General features: G+C 35.7%; 1 long non-coding RNA gene across 1 annotated transcript in view; it reads left to right on the top strand.

Annotated features, from left to right (window-relative positions):
* The first annotated feature begins 18,267 nt into the window (after window positions 1-18,267).
* LOC138692681 (uncharacterized) overlaps window positions 18,268-21,650 on the top strand; it is a 214,634-nt gene continuing 211,251 nt past the window's right edge. The window contains exon 1 of the long non-coding RNA XR_011330106.1: window positions 18,268-18,747. This is a non-coding gene — a long non-coding RNA (uncharacterized lncRNA). The remainder of the gene's footprint in view (window positions 18,748-21,650) is intronic.

Consider the following 21,650-nt stretch of genomic DNA (forward strand, 5'->3'; position numbering starts at 1 on the left):
TGTGGACCTCACAATTTTGCATATGTTGCCACAATTACAGTCGTTACCAAGCCTCGGTCCAGGGTATAAAGTTACGAATGCATGGACAACTGTATTGTGTAGATCGAGGGGAATGGAGATGGAGAGTGCAGTTACTCCTTGCCTCAAAATGTAAACATTCAGTCACAGTAGAGCACAAAATAAATATTCATGTTCACAGATTTGATATATACAGTGCATTTATAGTACAGAAAATAATTACGTGTTTCAATTTACATTATACTATACATACTTTAACAATATACGAGTAAAATAATAAATTTTCTGTGTGTGAGAAGAAAAGGAAAAATACGCAATACATAAAATAATTTTCTTCACAATTCATTGCACCGAATTACTAGGCACATTTGAAATGCATCAAAAGAAAAGCATCTCCATTTCTCACTCAAAATAAGTTTTTTAAGAAATGCTTTGAAATATTTTATTTTCGACTTTGTTGAAGGGGATATTGGCATATACCAACATTATACCCAAAGTCAGTGAAATTCCTTTTTGATTTTCTATGTCTGATTTTGATGTTGAAGGCTTCTCTCGGCTGTGTAATTTAATATTTTCCATGTTCCTTTTGCTATTACAGTGTATTTTAAAGAATCGAGTTCTATCTGCCCTTATACTTTTTTTTTGCACAATTTTTAAAATGCAGTTTTTTCTCTTTATTAAGAAAGTATTCCTTTCCAAACTTCTTCCTAAGTTTGTACTGAAAGAAATGCTTGATGCTCTTAATTTTCGTCATGTTCCTCAGTACTGCGAATTATAAAAGAGTGAAATTGACACTAACACAAATATGGATACATAAATAATTAATTAATAAAGAAATAAAAATACTTGTTTTGTCACAGGATCTAGAGTATGTATGGTGATCGCATTCACCCATGCCAAGCAGCAATAAAAAAGATGGTAATGCATTTTGTTACGAAACCAACTGTACTACCCCACTTCACTGGTCATGAGATCATTTGTACTCCATGTGTTCCAAACTTCAGTCTGGTAACTTGATGACCCTAGACCATACATGGGCATCGTGCCTCACTTGAGAATTTGTGCCTCACTGACCTTCACAGAGCTTATCGCTCTGAGTGACATCATTTTCACAGTCCCAGTTCCTCCCTCACGTAGCTCCTAGGCGTGGGCAGGTTCTATATCAGTTTCATAAGCAATATCAGTGGTGGCATAATGGCATTATGAAAGCAGTGTGTGCGCGTTAGAAAATGATTATTTCATGCGAAATGGGAGGAAGAGTTTTTTTGCTGTTTAGAAGGGGAGAACATACGATGTATGTTATGTTCGAAAATCCTATTAGGCATTAATAAATTTAATATACGACATTACTCCTTATGTCATAAAGAACATGCTGAATTAGAAGGTAAGGCAAATTAAATGTTATTTTTTCATACTATTCCGAAGAAAATTTACCATGTTAACATTTGCATAGTATACTAAATACGACATTTTACCTTAAACACGCTGCATTAAAAGGTACGAGGAATTAAATGTTGTTTGTACGTATTATTTCCAAAAGAAATTTATAAAAAAAAATATCAAATGTGCGTAGAAAACGAAATATGATTTTCTGAAATTATTTTAGGTCGAGAGCGTGCAAATCTATTAAGCAATCTTGATAAACGCCAGAATATTCAAGAAAATAAACGTAGACAACGTGATGGAATATTATTGGCTAGTTACGCAATTTCTCGCCTGTGATTTAAATCAATTGAGTGACAGAGAAACAGTAAAGAGGTTTATGATTAAAGCTGCCGAATTAATTTGCCAAATTGAATCAAAGTTTTTGAGTCTCTCACGTTAACCAAGCGCTTTCCTAATAATTCGCCACTGACCGCCTTAGCGATTACGATAAGGTGACGCAGGTCACAGCAGTTTATATTTCCCATCCTACTCTGCAGTCTCCTCTCCTAGTAAGCAAACTATTTCAAATCGAGTGCCTCACGTAACTGAAAATTGTGCCCATGTATGCCCTAGACCAAGACCTGGTCATTACATTTTCTTGCAGACCACTCTATTACACCTACACTTCATACCAAAACTTTTATTTCCTCTATTAAACAAACGTCACATTTATCTCTTCCTCCTGTACTTGTCATATAATTGTTTATGCCTAATCACTGTTTTAGACCAATCATAATTTTGCTATTTTTCTCTGTCTTGCTACAGTATTGTTTGTCTTTATCGATCCCTCTTCACTATTAACTATAATCTCTTTCTAAGTAATACTTTTTTTTCCAATTCTATTTTTCATTATCGCACGAACATTATATGTGAAATGTGCTGAGTAGTCATCATACTGCAATCACGTGTGTTGCCTAACCTCCAAGGGAACCTCCTCCAGAAAAGTGGGGAGGGTGTCTTGGAGATGATGCAGATAGGTTTTGTCATTGAGAGGGACTGGAAGTGAAATGGGATCAACTAATGTACCAGCTGAACAAACAGCAATTCTGATTCCATCGTGTTAGAGGTCTGATGGCACAATGCCAACCCTAAAGTTGTCTGACAAAAATGTTTGTTTTGGCCTCTTCTGTCATCCATTAAATTTAATGAAAGAACTTCTGGAACACCTGTATAATTCTGGAATTTGTTGCTGAACTGAACAAAGGAACTCATCAGTTTATCAGGTCATTGCGATCTACTTTCATACCTCTCACTTGCATTTTCATTTGTTTTCCATCACTGGAGCAAAAGATTTTATGCTTAATGTCCAATTATATTAATTATATTTTTTGTTGTTATTTTTTATTGCATATTTTTAATCTTTGGTCCTCCTCTCACTAATAAATAAGCTGGCACGAAAGAGTTTGGAGATTTTCATCTTGCCATAGCTGTAACAAGAAGCATTTTATTTTTCTAGCATTTAGAAAAAATTAAGTTTCTATTGTGCACATTGCATTGTAACTTTCTCTTTTACGGCTATTATACCCATTTTTTTAATTTTTTCGTTTTTTTCCGTTTGTGTTAAACAGTACTTTAATTTGTACCTCTTGTACTGATACGAATAATTAGAACATTTAAGTTTTTTAAATCAAAATTGTTTATTATCTGGGCTGTGTTCCATTTGTTGTGTAATATAAATATTCGTAATCTAATGACGTCATAAATTTCATTTCTTTTTTATATTTATTTCATTATTTGTAGACCAATATCACCATTATTTAATATACAGAGCCCCAGAGGGACTTTAAGTTATAAAATGCACTTAAAAGAGAAAAGGAAATAGTTTTGTTGTAGTGTTAGTTACAGTAATAGAAATAAGTGATAATTTTCCTGTTTGTGCACAGAAAGATTCTGTTGCAGCATTTTTATAAACAAATGACAACTTTACGTATTGTGGTGCAGCCATTGGTGTTTGTATTGTGTTGAAGGCACTTTTTTCCACAACACGATGTAAGAACTAAAAAATTCACCAAAGCTCAATCATTGTAAAAACTCGAATTCCAATTTTACATATTTATGATCTAATAATACAGTAATGTTACAATAATATTTTCACTTTGAAGATACGTAAAACCAACATTTTATATCACTACAAAATCATTTTGTATTTGTTTATGTTTAGTAGTAGTACCTCATACCGTTAATTTTAAACATTTTGAAATTATTGGTTAAATTCTGTGGATTTGTTCGCTATAGTCAGAAGGTGCATGACAATGGGTTCAAAGTTCAGTACTTTGCATGTATTATAAGTATGTACTATATGCAATGCATATGCTCCAGAAGCAAGTACACCAAACTGGAAATATAAACAGTTCACACTCATCTAACACTAGTCAGAATTGTTGCTCAACAGTAAGTCAGTTTGAAAAAAATATAATTCTGTAGGTAACCAAAATATAATTATTAATTATTGTGCCATTGAGTATTCCATTTTTATGTTCACATTAATGCAGAATGGGAAAATAACATTAACAAAAGAATGATTGAAAAGATTTGGTCAGAACTTCAACAATTATAACAATTGTACACATAAAAAAAAAAAAAAAAATCGCAGCGTTATAAAAATTTTGGTGAGTATATATCAGGAGACAAAACCTGACATTTGAGCTGTGTGAGTGGGGAAAAGATGAGCTATCATAAAGAGAGTTTGTTTCAGGATGGTTAATATTACACGAATCTTTTAACTAATGGTGGGCACTTGTAGCATTTACCAAATCGCCTCCATCTAGTGGGCAACGCTCTGAAGTTTACAGTTCTTTCAGCCGCCATAAAGGCATTGCCCTTGGTGCACCATTGGAGGTGAATTACATAACACTATAATGATGATTATTGGAGCAGTGGTGGAATGCTGGCAGGGAAAATGGAAGTGCCCAGTGAAAGCTACTACCAAACACTGTCTTTGTCCATATCAAATTCCAGTTGGACTTGCCTGGATTCGAACTCGGGTTACCAGAATGGAAAGCCAATTCTCTAGCTATTCGGGTAACATTGTGCCTATTACACGAATCTACCAACATAAGGTACAGCTCAGACTGAAACCTTATGTTCCCCTCCATACCCATTGGTTATACAGTGAAACCTCTCATTTACGGACATCGAAGGGACGTAACAATCAGTCCGCTTCTAGGAGGCGTCCTTTATTGGGAGGCAGGCTCTCCAATCTAATAGTAAATTTATAATATGCATTATGTATCCCTTCACGCTTTAAAATGTATTACTGTAGTTTAATTCAAAATACAGATACTACAGTAAATTCTTTGCAACTTTGAACTAGAACTACAGTAGATAAGGCCGAAAAAGGAAAATACACTACTGTGCCATGCAATTTTATTCTAGGTCTACAGTTATGCAGTACTGTAATTTACAGTTTTCAACTTAACCTTTACATTCAGGTGCCATGTCTCTCGAAACAGAACAAGTGATTGAAGTGAAGAGAATAATCCTACTAACCCTATCATGTGTCGAATACAATTTCACGATCGTGAAAACCTTTGACCCATCATACAGGTTAAATTTTATGACTTTGTTTATCCACCCGCTTCCAGCTAACAACAGGTAGCCGGCTGGGCTAGTGGTAGCCTACGAGACCCTTATTGCCTTCTTTCATGTTAAGGAATTTCTGTAAAGTTCTCAAAACTAAATTTTCCATTTTTGTAACACATTAGGTCTTGAAATTCAAGTTCTGTCCGCAGTCAGGAGGTAAAGCAAGCTTTAGGACTGTGAAATAGCTGTCAGTGTCCGTGTCTAAGAGTGTCTGTAAACGAGAGTTAAATTTATCATTATTTCTATATTATTTCAGTTGAGACATAAAAATCTGTCCATATATGGGGAGTATCCATAAGGAGAGATTTCACTGTATAGCTATGGTGCAAGATAAAGTCTTGCCTCTACTGCACTAAAGGAACACAATCATTTTTAGCAAATAATTGTACATGCCATTTGAAGTATATCTTATATAGATATGGCTAGACTAAAAGGGTTAAAGAACTCGGCATGCAGGATTGTAATTATTACGCAATACCGAGCGGGGTGGCTCAGTAGTAAAACACTATACTTCCATTCAGGAGGTTCCAGGTTCAAATCCTCAGGCGAGCCAATCTGATCAGGGTTTTGAGTGGTTTCCTCAGTCGTAAAATAAAATCTGTAATGTATATTTTTCCCATACGAATAGTGTTTTGTAAGATATCAGTCTCTACTGGTTCTACATAGTGGACATGTCTGCTGATATTGCCACTCGGCGGGGGTAAGCAGACTGGGTCAATTGACGATAGCAATTCAATGTATCAACAACAATGTACAGACCCAGGAACAATATTTGGGTCACCTGAATTTTCCAAGTTCCTGTTATAACATACTGCACATGCTCAGTAAGAAAATTCAGGTGGCCCAAATTTTGTTTCTGGATCTGTACCACTCCAGACAGTCGACAGTTGTGAAATGACCTTTAATAAATGCATTGTTTCCTGAATTTTATTATTACTTACACATAATATTATATCAATAGTTGCATGACCTTAATGAAGACTACAAAGTGTTTTCATTGAGGTGGTGTTAAGGGAATCATAGTTTTGCAGGTTGAATAAGCAGACATGGGTTTCTATTGGAAAGTTATTCTCTTTGGATACCAAAGTTTGACCAGACCTTTCGACTCACCTTTTGTATCAACATCCAGTTTGTTGTACTACTTCTGTACTTTCATAGTACAATTCAGCTATTTTGTCAAAGTTAGACATAATTTCTAGAGCTTCAAGAGATGATAGGATTTTAATTTCCTCCTCTACTCGTTGTACCTGTTCCTTTCCAGTCTTCCTAGGTACAAGACATAATATGTACATATCTGATGTGGTCATATGCCACTTTGTATAATCATGATAACATGTGAGACAACAGGATTTTAAGTTGATGTATGCCAGATTTGTTTTAAGAAATAAGTGTTATAGTTTGTCAGTACTGACTGGTATCTTATTTTCATTACATGATTAAGTGTATTTGGTTCATCTTCTCTCTGTGTGTTATCTACTGAGATCTCATTTTCAGTGTCTTGCCATTTGCATATTTATTTGCATCACTTACAGCAATTTTCAGCTCTCGATATTGCTTGATTTTAAATTGAATAAAGCAATAAAAATTTATAATTCAGAAGGGTTTCTTAAGACCATTTTCTTTGCTCTAAATATGCTTCTAAAGCATGTTTGAAAAGTTGTATCATCCTTTTCCAATTCGCAAGTATAAGTTAAATATTTTTTTCATTAATCAACCTAGCCATTTTAAAACCACAATAAAGTGTCCACTTCTTGATGGTATGAAATATTAGAAAGAAGTACTGCAATGTTTGAAAAGATTGACTTCATATTCAGTATTTATCCAGGAATGATGCACGTGATATGAGGACCTAACATTAATGTGCTAAGTGCCAAAATCAACTTTCTGAGATTGATGAAAAACACACTGCGCAATGCATGTTAATATACTTACAACACCGTCTTTTGGCGCACAAAATGAGTGAGATTTGAGCTGCGACAAAGACAATTTAGTGTGATATTCTCATATGGCGTCCTGCGGTCTAAGGCATCCTGCCTGGGACTTGCGTTACGGAATGCGTGCTGGTTCGAATCCTCATGGGGGAAGAAATTCTTCATGAAATTTCGGCCAGTGTATGGGACCGGTGCGCACCCAGCATCGTGATGCAATTTGGGGAGCTATGATAGGTAGCGAAATCCGGTTACGCAAACCAACTATAATGGCTGGGGGGGCTCATCGTGCTAACCACATGATACCTCCATTCTGGTTGGATGATCATCCACCTCTGCTTCGGCATGTGGCCGTGAGGCCAGCAGCCAGCTGGTCGGTCTTGGCCCCTCGTGGGCTGTAGCGCCATGGATTATTATTCTCATATGGATGTTCTTCGCTTAGATTGAATAAAATTAAATTTTAAAAATTGGCACTTAGCACATTTAGAATGTTAGGTCTTCAAATATAATAATTTTAGTAATAATTAATGGATCTTTATTTGAAGTGATATATAGAATGATGATCTAGCCCAAATCAAAATCATATTACTGTCAAATGAAATGGTGAAGTTTGTATTGACCAGTGGCAAAGCCACTCTTTAAGAATGGGGAGGCAGAAAGTAATACATTACTATGTTATCAATAGGTAAGAGCTTATCCCTTTGAAAGGGACTTTAAAGTCGCTGAATTATATTTAAATCATTTACAACACAAATGTTTCATTAATTTGTCGCTAAAAAGTTAAAAGTAGCTATGTTAAATTGGTAACACTGAGCTCAAACGCAGGAAATTCTAAATATTTCTTGTTGGTTGCTGTGGTTGACCGTGAGACATGACTCATAGTGCTGTGGAGGGCATTGCTAGAAATTCCTTCTACCATCAAAGAACTTCACGCTACTTTCCTTTCTTCCCAGTCACCCCTGTAAAGCCACGACACTTGAAGACTCAAGGGATAAGGGAACATTTATCTCAACTGTAAATCCCTGGTCACCCTGTCCCTGTTGACATGTGCCACCATATATTTGTCGTTGAGCAAAGAACCCAATACAAACAGCTAATTTTTTTCAATCACAACAATTATGGAAGGAAAATTTGTTGGAGTATTATTTATAATATTTTAATAGATTTTTGAGTAGGCATTGCCTCAATTGCCTTCCAGTAGCTTCACTACTGGTACTGACGGAAAAACTATGTTATGATAAATCAGTTATCTTTTCTACTTTTCGTTTTAAATTTAGTCCAAATCTCTATCCCTTCTGGCAGGATACATTTAACCTAATCTAATTGTAGTCATGAGCTGTATGTAAATCCCCGATGTTACTTAAAGATTTCCAGTTGTTGTTGTAGTTATATAGAAATTCATTTACATGTAACAAAGTTTTAACAAAAGCTCATTTCCTCTTATAGAGGAATAAACTTAGAGCCTTTTTTTATTCACTAATAATTTTAACACATATATGACTATCAAATCCGGTTTTTAATTGGTGGAGAAATAATGTATATGATTACAGTATGCAAATAGTTGCTTTATATCTCTTTTTACGAAACTAATTATATCTTCTTAAAACATGCAATTTATAGATGAAGTCAAATGTTTTACTTTTGAGATTATAAGGACGTTTTTATGAATAATCCATAAAACTTAATTTCCACTCCTTATTTGTGTTCATGGTAAGCTCTATATGTTTTTCGAATAATACTTTTTTTACTGGCACTAAGCCCTTTTTTATTCTCGTCCTTCATGAGAATCTCTCTCCATATTTCTCAATCATGCATTTATTAATTACAATATAATTCAAATTTAAGATCTTTACATAATACATGTAGTTTTTGAAACTCTAAGATTTTTGTGACAAAAAGATAAGGAAATTCGTTAGTTACACATTGAATTCAACTTTAAAGCTAACTAATCTGTTATATGATTACTCTGGAGAGAACACAAATTCAAATTCCACTGAGTTTCAGTAGAATTTATAGTGGACAAAAACGAAGTTGTGGCGGATTTTGTGAAGATTGTTCTATTTTCCATGTCATTTCATATCTCCATAATTAACCTCCATATCACCAGTACAAGAGCAAAGAGAAGCTACTACATCATATTTTCTGAGAGACAAAAACTCTGGACAAAAATTTCTTGGCGCAAGAAACCTTGGAAATCCCTGGAGTTGATGCTACAACTGACTCTTCAAATATGGCATGATGACAATTCTAGAAGGAGGAATATATCTCTACAAAGTATAATAATTGAATGTGGCACATGGACTATGAGAAGCTGAAAATTGCTAAACTTCTTTGTACATTTGTATGTGTTCATATTATTTTTAAAGAAATCAGACATTTCGTGTTCTAACATATGTTCTTGATGGTGAAGTTTGTGGAATGGTTCAGTGAATGGGACAGTGGAAAGAAATTCATCTGTTGTGTATTTTTAGTATGAATAATATTAAAGCTGAAAATACTACATTGTCATATTTCTGACGTAAGGCATTATACATTTAGAAATAGCAAAGATGATAAATTTCAGGCTAATGATATATTTCTTTGAGTCAGATTTTGCAAAATGATGTAGATTTCATATTACCAACTATTTGATATTTCACACAATAGGAGATTATGTAGTTTTAAAAAATCAATTTTTTTTTTTCGTAAATGACTCTGACTTTATCTAAATATTGATTATATTTTACATATGAAATTTCTGATCACTGTTGAGAGTATTTAATACTCGTGTCTAAAGAATAAAGTCATCATAATATGTGCAAATGTTCTTATCATTGTTGAGCGTAAAAATTCAGCTGGTGTCTAAAGATTGTTAATATTTCAGATGTGCAATGTTTTGATCATCAAGCATAATGAAATATTCAGTATACAAGGAGAACCATATGTAATGTAATTAATTTCAGGGGGTTATTCATTGACAAATTTCAAACAAAATAGTTTAATACAATTTGGCTCGTTTTTGCTTCCTTTCCGAGATAAAAATTGTTTTATATAAAACATTTCATAGTGTGGTTTGGAGAACCATTGTTTTAATTCGCAATATTCTGAGTCATCATATTCACTCTGTTTAATTTTTTTATTCACTTTCTATTCATATATGTTTATTTTAATTTTCTTTCTACAAAATTTATGTAAACATTTAATATTGCAAAATTCATGTAGGAGAGTATACTGAGTCCTTCTGGGCTACCTCCAATGGGAGGCAGTTATTGCCTTACCTTAAGAGAGCAGTGTATTATGGTAATAAATGATTGAATAGTATACTATGCAATGAGTTTCATAATTTTCATATGAGCGTCTTAATTACCATTGTAGGTAAGCTGCATACAACTGTTTTCATTCGACCATAGTTAAATGTCTAAGTTTTGAGTTTTTACAAATATCGTACCTTCTTACTTTACTGATAATGAAACGATGACCATAAGTGTATTTCAGCGTGTTCTCGACTATTGCAACAGATGGCAGACATGGAGCACTTTTGCAACTACACAGTATTTATTGATTTTTTCTAGGGTTTTGGTTTCGAGATTTTAATCTCAAAGCAGCACACATTAAAACACAGGAAATGAACTCAATTTATTAGAATATTCAAATAACATGAACAGAATTTATTTTATTTTAAATACATGTTATTGGTTGTGTAGTTTGTGAAATTTATCTGGGGAATGGCTCTTAGTGGAATGTTTGATATTGGATTAATGCTTATTTCGAAATCAGTGTCGCTTTCAAAACTTGAGCCTGCCATTTTGGATTGTTGCTTTCAAGGCCTGCGGTTGTTGTGCGTACATATTTATCAATATCGCATATATGCTTAGTTCGAAATTAATAGTTGGAATAACATAATGAATAGCAGTACTTTAATCTGTGTTATTATATACAGTTATGTCACATGTAGTTAGCGTATTATAATATGGTCGAATAAAAAGAATATTATTTTTGTCCTTTAAATATGCAGAAATTTGATCCGAACAAATGTAACATTTTAAAATTCCTAGATTTGTTCAGATCAAATTTCTGCACACTTAAAGCATAAATATGAAATTCTTTCAACAATTTATTATCATAATACACTGCTCTCTTAAATTGACTGAGCATATTGGGAATTAAAACATTGGCTTTCCCAAAAGTGCTATGAATTTTTATGTCGGAAAGGAAGCAAAAATGTATTAAACTTTTGTGCTTGAAATATCTCAAAGAATAACCCCCTGAAATTAATGGCATTACTTACGGTTCACTGTGTAGAATGATGGATGCTTGTTGATACACTACATTTGGTGATAAAGCCATAAGCAGTAGTATATAAATATTGGTGGTAATTATCACGTATCAAGCATAAGAGAGCAGTACGGATTAAACATTTAAAAATCGGAACACAAATCACATTCTAAGAAGCAGCATGATCATCATAAATTGCAGAGTGTGCTTGAGTGGTTCATGAAATGGTGGGGGCTTACTGCCTGCCAGTACATTCCATTTGTATTTGTGTCAATGTACGTACTAGTGTGATGGAGTGAGTGTGATACAACAGAGAGCCTTAATTCTCATATTGGGAGTTAATGATAAGTTGTTCTAGCATTGAGTAGGCCGTGAGGTGCTCTGTTTTGTGATTGGTTCGATTATATTGCTACATTTTATGGTTCCGTAATATTGATTGTAAAGTATTTTATTATTGTGTCTCTAGGAATCAGCCTTGAATTCTTCAGCATGTTGTCTGTATATTCGTGATGTTTACATAGGTGCAAGATGAATTTTTTGCTCTCCAGTATTGCCCAGTATATGAGTACCTTTGCCTTTCCTTGCCCTTCTTCATCCCTCATGACAATGTTTTACTGTATATCTTCGTCTGTTAATTTTGCTAGATAACTAGCCCTGTTATTGGTTTGTCTCTATTTCTGGTTAGAGCCAGGATTCATGAGTTTAAATTAACCAAGAGAGGATGATAAAAATCCATAGCTTTCTGTAGAAGGAAACTGAGGTGGGAGGGTAAGTTTTTCTGAAGGGTTGAACTCCGTGCAATATAAGACATTTATTGAATATTCTGCTTCCGCCAATCAAGAAAATTAGAAAATTTAAGAGAAAGGAGAATGGTTTTGGTTAACTTAAATGAAGTTCCCATAGCGCCAAAAAGAAGTCCTTTCACATTCCATGTATTAATATTCATTTTGCATCTCTCGCTGAAGTGAGGAATACATGGATTGTAAATGTTGATCATCCTTCTCAAAACGGACAGTAGAATCGAGAATGAGGCTTCTTTGATTCTGGCGATCGATGTCTATAATGTCTTCTGGTTGACCCATTCTCAGCCAAGCAGTGCACTTCTTCGTAAACCTCCCACTTTGCCGTCCGAAGAGTGGTTGCTATGGAGCTTCGCACTTTATGGTGGCGATTTTTCCTCAGTAGTTCTCCTTTAGGGCAATAACCCAAAACATTCCCAAGGGTTTCTACTTTGCTGCATCCTGGATGACGACAGTTTTGATCTTGAGAGGAATGCCCTGGCACAGATCGTACTGCTGCGATGTTTGTGGACATCTTTATGGCATTGGTCCACTCTGAGGATGATATCCCGCTTCTATTACTAATTCAAGAGTTGTTTTTCGGATCTTCACTGTAAGAATATAAAAACACGGTCACCTAGAAAATTACACATTGCCATTAATAAAATGACACACATTCAGTTCAAAATTAATACATAACTGAAATAGACATAATAAATATTATAAAGATATACGTGGTACAGTCATTAAGTTCTGACACTGACGCCTGAAGGGTAGACACCCACAAGAATCTGGATGTCTCAGAAGATGCCGCGTGATACGGCATACACTTAAACAGATCGACATCCTCCCTCAATATAGTCGCCGTTTGCCACTATGCACGTCTGCCAACGTTGGTGTAGCTGCTGGAAGCACCGCTGAAAGATGTTGGCAGGAAGATGCCGTACGGCTTCTCTTGTGGCAGTCATGACCTTTTCGGCCGCATAAAAATTACGCCCTCGTAGGATTGATTTCATGAGGGGAAAGAGAGAAAAAATCGCATGGTGCGAGATCAGGTGAGTAAGGAGGGTGTGGCAAAACAGCGACCTGTTGCCTTGCAAGTTCCTCTTGGACAAGGATGGAGCGATGTGCAGGGGCGTTGTTGTGTAGCAACAGCCAATTCTTCCTATGCCAAAGCTCAGGATGCTTACGACGAATTGAATTGCTTAAACGGCAAAGAATCTCTTTGTAGAGGATCTTGTCTACAGTTGCACCTTGTGGGATGAATTCTATGTGAACAATTCCATTTGAATAAAAAAAAACTGTTAAAGCATCACCTTTCCTTTTGACCTGTCTTGTTGCTGATTTTTCTGTCTTGGAAATAATGGCGTTTTCCAGGTGGCGGATTGTCGCTTCAGTTGCGGATCGTAAAGGAAACACCATGTTTCGTCTCCAGTTATGATCGGTTATAGCAGTTTCGCCTAATTTCTGACAATGTGACGTTTGCCCGTTGCTCAAACTGCAACATACTCGAGTTCCTACGCGCGCATTCAAATCACCGTCACAACAAAGACCGTAGTTCTGCTTCTGTCTCTTGTTGGGTCGAGAGACTAACTGACAAGGTATCATACCATGGCGCCACCTATGAGCTATAGTGCACCACAACTCCACTGTGCGCTCAGTATTAGAACTTAATGACTGTACCACGTAGATTATGATTGTGTAAAAAATAATATGCAATACACGGGTGTTAAGTACATAACAGAGTCTTGGGAATTAAAAAAAAAACTCTGTTATAGAGTACTTACCAACCTAGTATCACAATATACTATTATAGCCCTTGGGCTATTTGTATTTCGACACGTGGACATAACTGAGAGCATTGGAAACCATTGCACTATCCAGTCATCGTCATCCAAGTAACTACACCCATCCATTACCCTAGTACTGATAGTGGTAGTACTGGATGTAAGTAGTAGCTGCAGTATATGTTGGGCATGTTCCACTATGAAAAATTTACATTTATTCTATTTATGCTAAAGAAGCCATTGTTGTAAGAGGAATTTAAATTAATTTTTTTTGCGTCATTAACAAGAATAAACGTGGCAGTTGGCATATCTATTTTGTGATTCACTAGTAACAGACATCATGTTGCCAGGCTGGTATATTGGTGGGTGATGCTGGAAATGCAGTACGCCAGTGACGTCTGTGAACTGTGATTGGTTGTATTGTGATAAGGCCTACCAATATTGTGCCTTAATAAGTTTGTTGCTTCACTGAAGCTGACGTTTATGGATTTGTCTCTAGTGATCGTTTCATGTATATACTGGTCCTAGAGATCATCTTTTTTGATTAATTATGGTATTTTTGTAAGAATATGGAGGACATAACTATGTATATTTCTGTATATATTTATTTTAATAGTGTTGAAGATAAATTTTTAAACACACTAGAATAAAATCTAATAATTTCACATCATCCTGGCTTTGTCCTCTAGAGGTAACCTTTATTCATTTGTGATTCAAAGTAATCGTGTAAGTTAGAATAGTGATAACCCAGACTATGCTTTGCAGAATGCTGGTGGTACGTGGCTATCTTATGGTCTCTAAAGGTTCTGCTTGGACAGTTACAGAAATAAACTTAATGTTGATCCAGACTTGCGACTTACAGTATCTACAATTGAGCCAGACTTTGCAGAACTGACAGCTGCAAAGCAATATGAACAATTCCATTAATAACCTAATGGCAAGTCCAAAAAAAACTGGTTTTATTTTCCATAGCAAAGATGTACGCAAAATATTTCAGGTTATGTCAAAAAGCTAAAACTAAAATTTAATACCGTTATCAATTTTTCAAGAATATTTAACTTAATACATTATACAAATATTTAATTAGTAGAACATGCTTATGGGTCAAAATTATGCAAAAAAAAAAAATACGGGGTCTGCTAAAATGAAGCATGAGCTTTATGGGTCCATGTCACTTCTTGTTTCCTTAAATAGGGGTTTTTGTTAAAAGGGGTTTTACATAAAACGAGAAGGAAAGGTTAAAATAATTGGTACTAACATGCATTATATACCAAACATTATAATCAATTAATTAGGCCTACAATTAATTACAATAAATCTCATTATAATATTTTCTAACTCTTCAAATGGTGAGGTACTGTATGAATGTTTTTCCATTTGGTTGGATTTGAACCACACTGAAACTCGGCATTGAAAATTTCTTCTTTCTTTTTCATTATTCTCCATAATGAAGTAGTTGACAAACCATGCTTTTTTTGGTCATATATGATAGTGTTATTTTGGGATTAGCCTCCACATCCCATATTATTTTCACTTTCTGCACGATAGTCAATTTTTTCTGTTTAGTCACCATTATAACAATGCATAAACTAAAAAAAACCTGGAAACAGGATCCATACAACTCGCGGGAACAAAGCAAGCAAAGCAACCATTCTGTGAAAGCAATGCAAAGCAAGACCATAAAGAATAATGCCGCCATGTGGTGCTGCATTACTATCGATTGAAATACATTGTCAAATATGCTAGTACTCTAAGACATTCAGCCTGGGATCACGTTACAGAATGTGTGTTGGTTCGAGTCCTCATGGGGAAAGAAATTTTCTCATGAAATTTCGGCTAGTGTATGGGACTGGTGCCTACCCAGCATTGTGATGCACTTGGGGAGCTACGATAGGTAGTGAAATCCGATTGTGAAAGCCAGCTATAACAGCTGGATGGATCATCGTGCTAACCACATGATACCTCCATTCTGATTGGATAATCGTCCACCTCTGCTTCGACATATGAACGTGAGGTCAACAGCCAGCTGATCGGTCTGGGCCCTTCAGGGGCTATGGCACCACGGATTACTATTTATTTATTGATTTTATTGAAAGTTTAGTTGATATTCCAGGCTTCATTATTACAAACTCCACCTTTTTTTTTCTTTCTTTTTTTTTTTTTAATTTATTTATTTATTTACTTATTTATTTAAATTTAAATATACAGAATAAAGAATATAATTACAAACAAGAGAAATAGAAATAAAATAATACAATCAATATAAAAAAGGAGATACAGTAGTATTAACAAAATTTGAGACCGAATGAGCAGCGCTCGTGAAGTATTCCTTAAAAGCAGGAATTAATTGCATTATTCTTATGGTAATTTAGCTGGGACTTAACAGAGTATTCCGTTAAAATGGGCTTTTACTGGAATACTTTCAGAGATTAATTATATAAGAGCATTTCAATACATTCCAGCTGAAAAAAATTTCTGGTTTTCTGTAAGATCCAGTGAAGCCAGACTGTGAACTGGTTGAAGAATAAATTAGTAAAGCTGATTGCTTTTATTTACACACATTTCCATTAATGAGGTGGAAGTTAAACGTCTGTTTTGAGATTCACGCCCTCTTTGCTGTTATTTTCTTTGTATTTCCCATTTAATTGTATCAGCGAGAACAGCAAGTAGATATTGTCTTCTGTAACAATCGTAATCTGATGTCAGACTCTGGTTGCAGGATAATTTAATTCATCAGATTAAGATTTTTGCTTTGTTCAACAGACTCGATCTTGAAGTTCCTTAAAAATACGCGAGATTACAGTTTTCTACTCCAGAAGAGCGAATTTCTGACCTATGCAGTTTCTGGTCCCAGTGCTGAAAGGAATGTATGCGTTGGGATGCCTCTTTTCCACTCTCTTGGGTAGGAATTTGCCAGGGCCGAATTCTTTAGGGTTGGGATATTCATCAGGGTTGCAGTGAACATGGTAGATATGCACATTCATCATACATCCAGCAGGTAACATGTAATCTCGTGTGGGAAACAATGTAAACAAGTTCAATTGAGTGAAACGAATTGGAGATGTGGACACTCTCCTATATTGGTAACTTACTCTGAAATTGCCAATATGGAAAAGTAACAATTATTATGATGAAGTTATTAACGAAATATCTTCTGAATCTGTCATATGTATGCTTTGATTTATTTTTATAATACTTTCAGAGTAGTAAAATTTCTCATAATGGTAATTATTTATTTTAATACTTCCATCTTAAGGGTACACTGGGATGAAATTTTAATTTTCTTAACTGTTTGAGCTATGTCTTTGAAAACTTGGACATATATAATGTTTTATATGAATCCTATAGATTCAAAATCCCTTACCGTATATCCTCTTTCACAAATTGAAGGATTTTGACAGTAACTGATGGAGGGAGTTTTCAACCTAACAGTGATTTTTAACAAACCTCTTGCTTAAAATTTACTGGCTTTTTGAATTCAAACTATATAAATCATAATTCATTCTTTGCAAGCAATATGAGGGCATAACTCAATTACGAAGGGGGTTTTGAATCTAGGAGATTTATATAAAGGGCCTCTTTACAAAGCTTCATCTTATTTCGTCTAAAACTCTAGGATTTGTTTTGTGTGGTGTGTAAATTTAAATTGTATTTTTAAAAATCAGTAATCTCATAAATTTCAAACTTTTTGCCTGGAATTTGCTCCACATTCCGGTACCTGCCACATTCAATAAACAGCTGTTAATTAATATACTGTACTGCTCAGCGGCAAGCAGGAACAGAATTTGCAACAACATAGCCAGCTTAAAACATAAAGAGGATGAGCCATGCCAAAAATAACAGCAATGCTGCTGTAACATTTGCTGTCCTCGACATGGTTACATATTTCGCAATTTGTAATGTGTGTTCGTTTGGCTTCACGTATTTTTTAAATCGACTAAAGGAGAAAAGACAAAATCACTTATTTTAAGATAATGTAATTTTAGAACTGATATTGGGCTTTATATATGGCATTGCCCCTTACAGGGGGTTGTGTAAATGCATTCTTTAGGAGGAGAGCATCATTTGTTCATACTTGGTGTAGGTTGTGCTTCTGCTACAACATTGATAAAATGGAGTGCGTGGTCTATGCTTAATTATGTTGGAGGATCCTATCCTCATTTCTTTTGTTTTTATATTTTGGGAGGTTATGTTTATCGCAGCATTTCCTGAAGAAAACCACCCAGCCATCTGAGATGTCGTCTGTATATACTATAGGATAGATCAACAGTAACGACGATGAATTAATAAAGTATTTTGATGGTTATTTCAGTGATTTAGGTTAGAGCAGGGTTAACTGAAGACTTGCTGGGAGTACAATATAATAAAAAGCTGGTCGTAATTTGGATGAACTATGTATATATTTATGGCGCTAGTGTCGCTGAAATTTCACCGGAAGGAAATCAAGATGTATAATATTTTTACATACGTAATTGATATTTTTATGATGGCGATATTCTGAAGCGGATATAAGTTCTTGAATAGTTTTAATTTGTTCGGAGAAAATAAATCGTCTATTAAAAAAAACACCATTAGTAATAAATAGTGACTGTGAAAATGGTTAAACAGGTATTGTGAACATTATTATAGACAGATACGATTAACCAAAATGTGATTCCTATTCAAACTGTATAAGTAACCTGTACATGCGAAAATTTAATTGCTTAGCACGTAGGCAGTCAATTTGTTATGAATTCCATTTTACGTGTGTATTTGCGGCCATCGTAAAGTTACGACATCGGTATACCAGTATACGCCATAGTGCTCAGCATATTAAGCAAGACTTCACTGCATCTGTAACTCATGGGCTCATATTTTTAAACTCGTGAATGGGACTAGAATGACAGTCATCCGTTTTCGTCAGCGATGTGTTCCTTAACCTATCAGTGACAACAGGACTCGGACTTTCGCCAGCCGCCGGAGCCAGAGCTAACAGTAAGTTAAATACTAATATTTTTATCATATTCTGTTACTGAAAAAGAAAGGGTAATTATGTAGTACCGATAAGCAATGTCCAGGTCATCTTCCGCAATAGAGGTCCAAGGTATGTACATTAACGGTGTAATATATACGTAATATAGTGCAGTCATCGTCAGGTAAGACGATTCTGGGCGTGGACAGTTTTCCCTCTTTGTGGGCAGCAGTTCGCGAACAAAGGAGGGGAGGTTACGTGGTGGAGAAATACTAGGAACAGTACCACTGGAACGGCTGAAAGTAGACAGTGTTGGCTAATCTAGGCACGTTGTTCATTGTAGCCACGAACGTTTTAAATTTAGTAAGGCCCAAAGCTCAAGTCTATACTACATGCTAACGACTAGCAACTAGCTGACTTGTAAACTGCACACTAAAGCCACAGTCTAATATATACAGTCACGAAGCTCAATACGTAGTAAATATGCATACATTAGATAGTTGCTCACCACTAGGATCGCTAATATCGCCTCATTACAGGCTATGCAAAATAGTACCGGCACAGTCTATTGTTTCTAGCACCCTCAAAACTCAAGCTTCGTGACTGTGCTAAAGCCATATCTCAAAGTTATATTTTTAGCTGAAGTGAACTAGATAGTTGTCTAAAAAGACGGATATTACATCAGTAGTGCCTAGTAGCAGTCTAGAATATACAGTCACGAAGCTCAATACGTAAAAAATATGCATCTATAGATATGCTAACCACTAGGATCGCTACTATCGCTTCATCACAGACAATGCGAAATAGTACCGGCACAGTCTGTTGTTCCTAGTACCCTCAACAAATCAAACTTCGTGACTGTATATACTAGACCAGCGGTCATCAAAACACTGCACGCTCGGGCTAGCGTTCTTACCCGCCGACAAGACACAGCCCTAGCGTGCAATCGTCGCTGCTGGCGGGTATACTGTCTCTCTATCCCTTGTGCACGACGGAGCAGAGTTCCTTACTCTCCATGCACTCTACCCATTTCAGCGAGTGCTGACGACCATTGTACTAGACTGTGCTAGTAGTCTTTGAGGAAGGCCATGTTTCAAGCATACTTGTCCAAAGCTCCCTAGTGTGTAGTTTACAAGTCACCTAAACTTGGCACGCTCTTAGAATGGTCCCTCGTATAAACAAACGCACGTGATCGTTTCTGATATATTATTGGTGGTTCATTCGCACGCAGGGGCGGCTTTTATTAAGGGGCACATGGGCACGTGCCCTCCCAATGATTTTTATTATCGTATTATGACTATATTATAATACAGTTTAATTGCATTATGAAATAATAACTTAAAGAGTTTCACATTTTCATTGCTACTAATGTTTTCAGAATCTGTAGTAGTCTACGAAACCCAAGTTTTCTGAACAGGTAATAAAATGGGATGTGGGTGAGAGTGGTAGGAAGGCGGAGCTCTTTGCCTCAGACCGAGTGCTTTGGGCACTGCATTTGCCGTGCCCACCAAGTCTCTTTAGTTTAGGAACAGTCCAATGAGCTGCGTGCCATTTTTAGGGGTGTTGATACTTGCTGTATAGCAGACGACATTTTACAGCTAAACTTGACATGAAAAACGTTAAATGTAAGTTTACTAATTTAGAAGCTCGACTCATTGTATAAATCACGTGTGTATGTATATATGTATTCATTTGTCACAGTTATGTTGTTAATGCTCCCTGTAAACTTTTATGCTTCCATCGTATCCAAAAAAGAAAGTTTGCATTACAATATATGAAGTTGGCAGTTCTCAAAAAGCTTTGTCACTGACAATAGAGAATCTTGGAAGTCGTTTTGCCGCCTTCAGTGCACACTACAGTTTCCAACTGAGTTTCTCCAAGTCTAGTGCTGCGGTAGTAAGAAGCCAGGCAGTTGCGTGATCTGATCTGTGAGTACGAACGAGTGAGAATCAGCACATTTCTGTGAATTACACTTAGAATTCCATTTTACTTTCCTCTGGGCGTAGCAGTGCTCTCAATTGAGAGAAAGATGGTACATTCTATTCCGAACTTCAACAATAGAGTTATAAAGGTTTTTGCTCGCAGAAAGAACCGATAAATGGAGCTCATCAACAAAAATTAGAAGGGTTAGTGCACATAAATTGGTTTTGTATGCTTTTACTTTTCAGGGTTCATCATTAAGGTTGTGCCCCACTTGACAGAATGGCCTTCGGCCGCCACTGTTCGCGCGTAACATTTCTGGGCGTGGTAATACAACACAGTACAATATACGAAGGATGATCCCTATGCTGTAGCCCTTACCCACTTATAGTTGAAAAGAAATTATAGTCCACTAGTAGATTGTTACACTTCTCCCAGTAATACTCCAACATTTCCACGTTTCCTGGAAGAAGGGTTGTTCAACCTCTGCAAACCATTGGTTTAAGGACTGCATGACTTCGTTATTGGATGATTTTTTTTTCTTTTGAGTTTTGGGAATAGCCTGAAGTTGCTGGGTACAAGATCTGGTAAATAGGGTGGTTGTTCCAGCAGTTGAACTCTTGCTGCTGAAATTGCAGTCATTGCAACTAAGGACTTTGACTTGGAGCATTGTTTTGGTGGAAAAGAATTTTTTGCCTCAACTTGCCATGACGTTTCTCCTTGATAGCATCCCACAATTTTTCAATTAAATTTTCATAATAAAGGCCTGTTATTGTGGCTCATTTCTGCAAATAGTCTCTCAAAATAACACCTTTGGCATCCCAAAGAACAGAGAGCAAAACCTTACCTACTGATGGCTGCACCTTGAATTTTTAAAGATCAGTGAACCCTCATGTTTCTACTTCAAATTTGAATTTCTTCACATCTCACATAGCGATAACTATTTCTTCAGGATTATAATCTAAATATAATTCAGAGGATTCTGGTGAACATAGAAGAACAGTAT

Source organism: Periplaneta americana, chromosome 17 (genome assembly GCF_040183065.1).
Source record: "Periplaneta americana isolate PAMFEO1 chromosome 17, P.americana_PAMFEO1_priV1, whole genome shotgun sequence".
NCBI lineage: Eukaryota > Metazoa > Arthropoda > Insecta > Blattodea > Blattidae > Periplaneta > Periplaneta americana.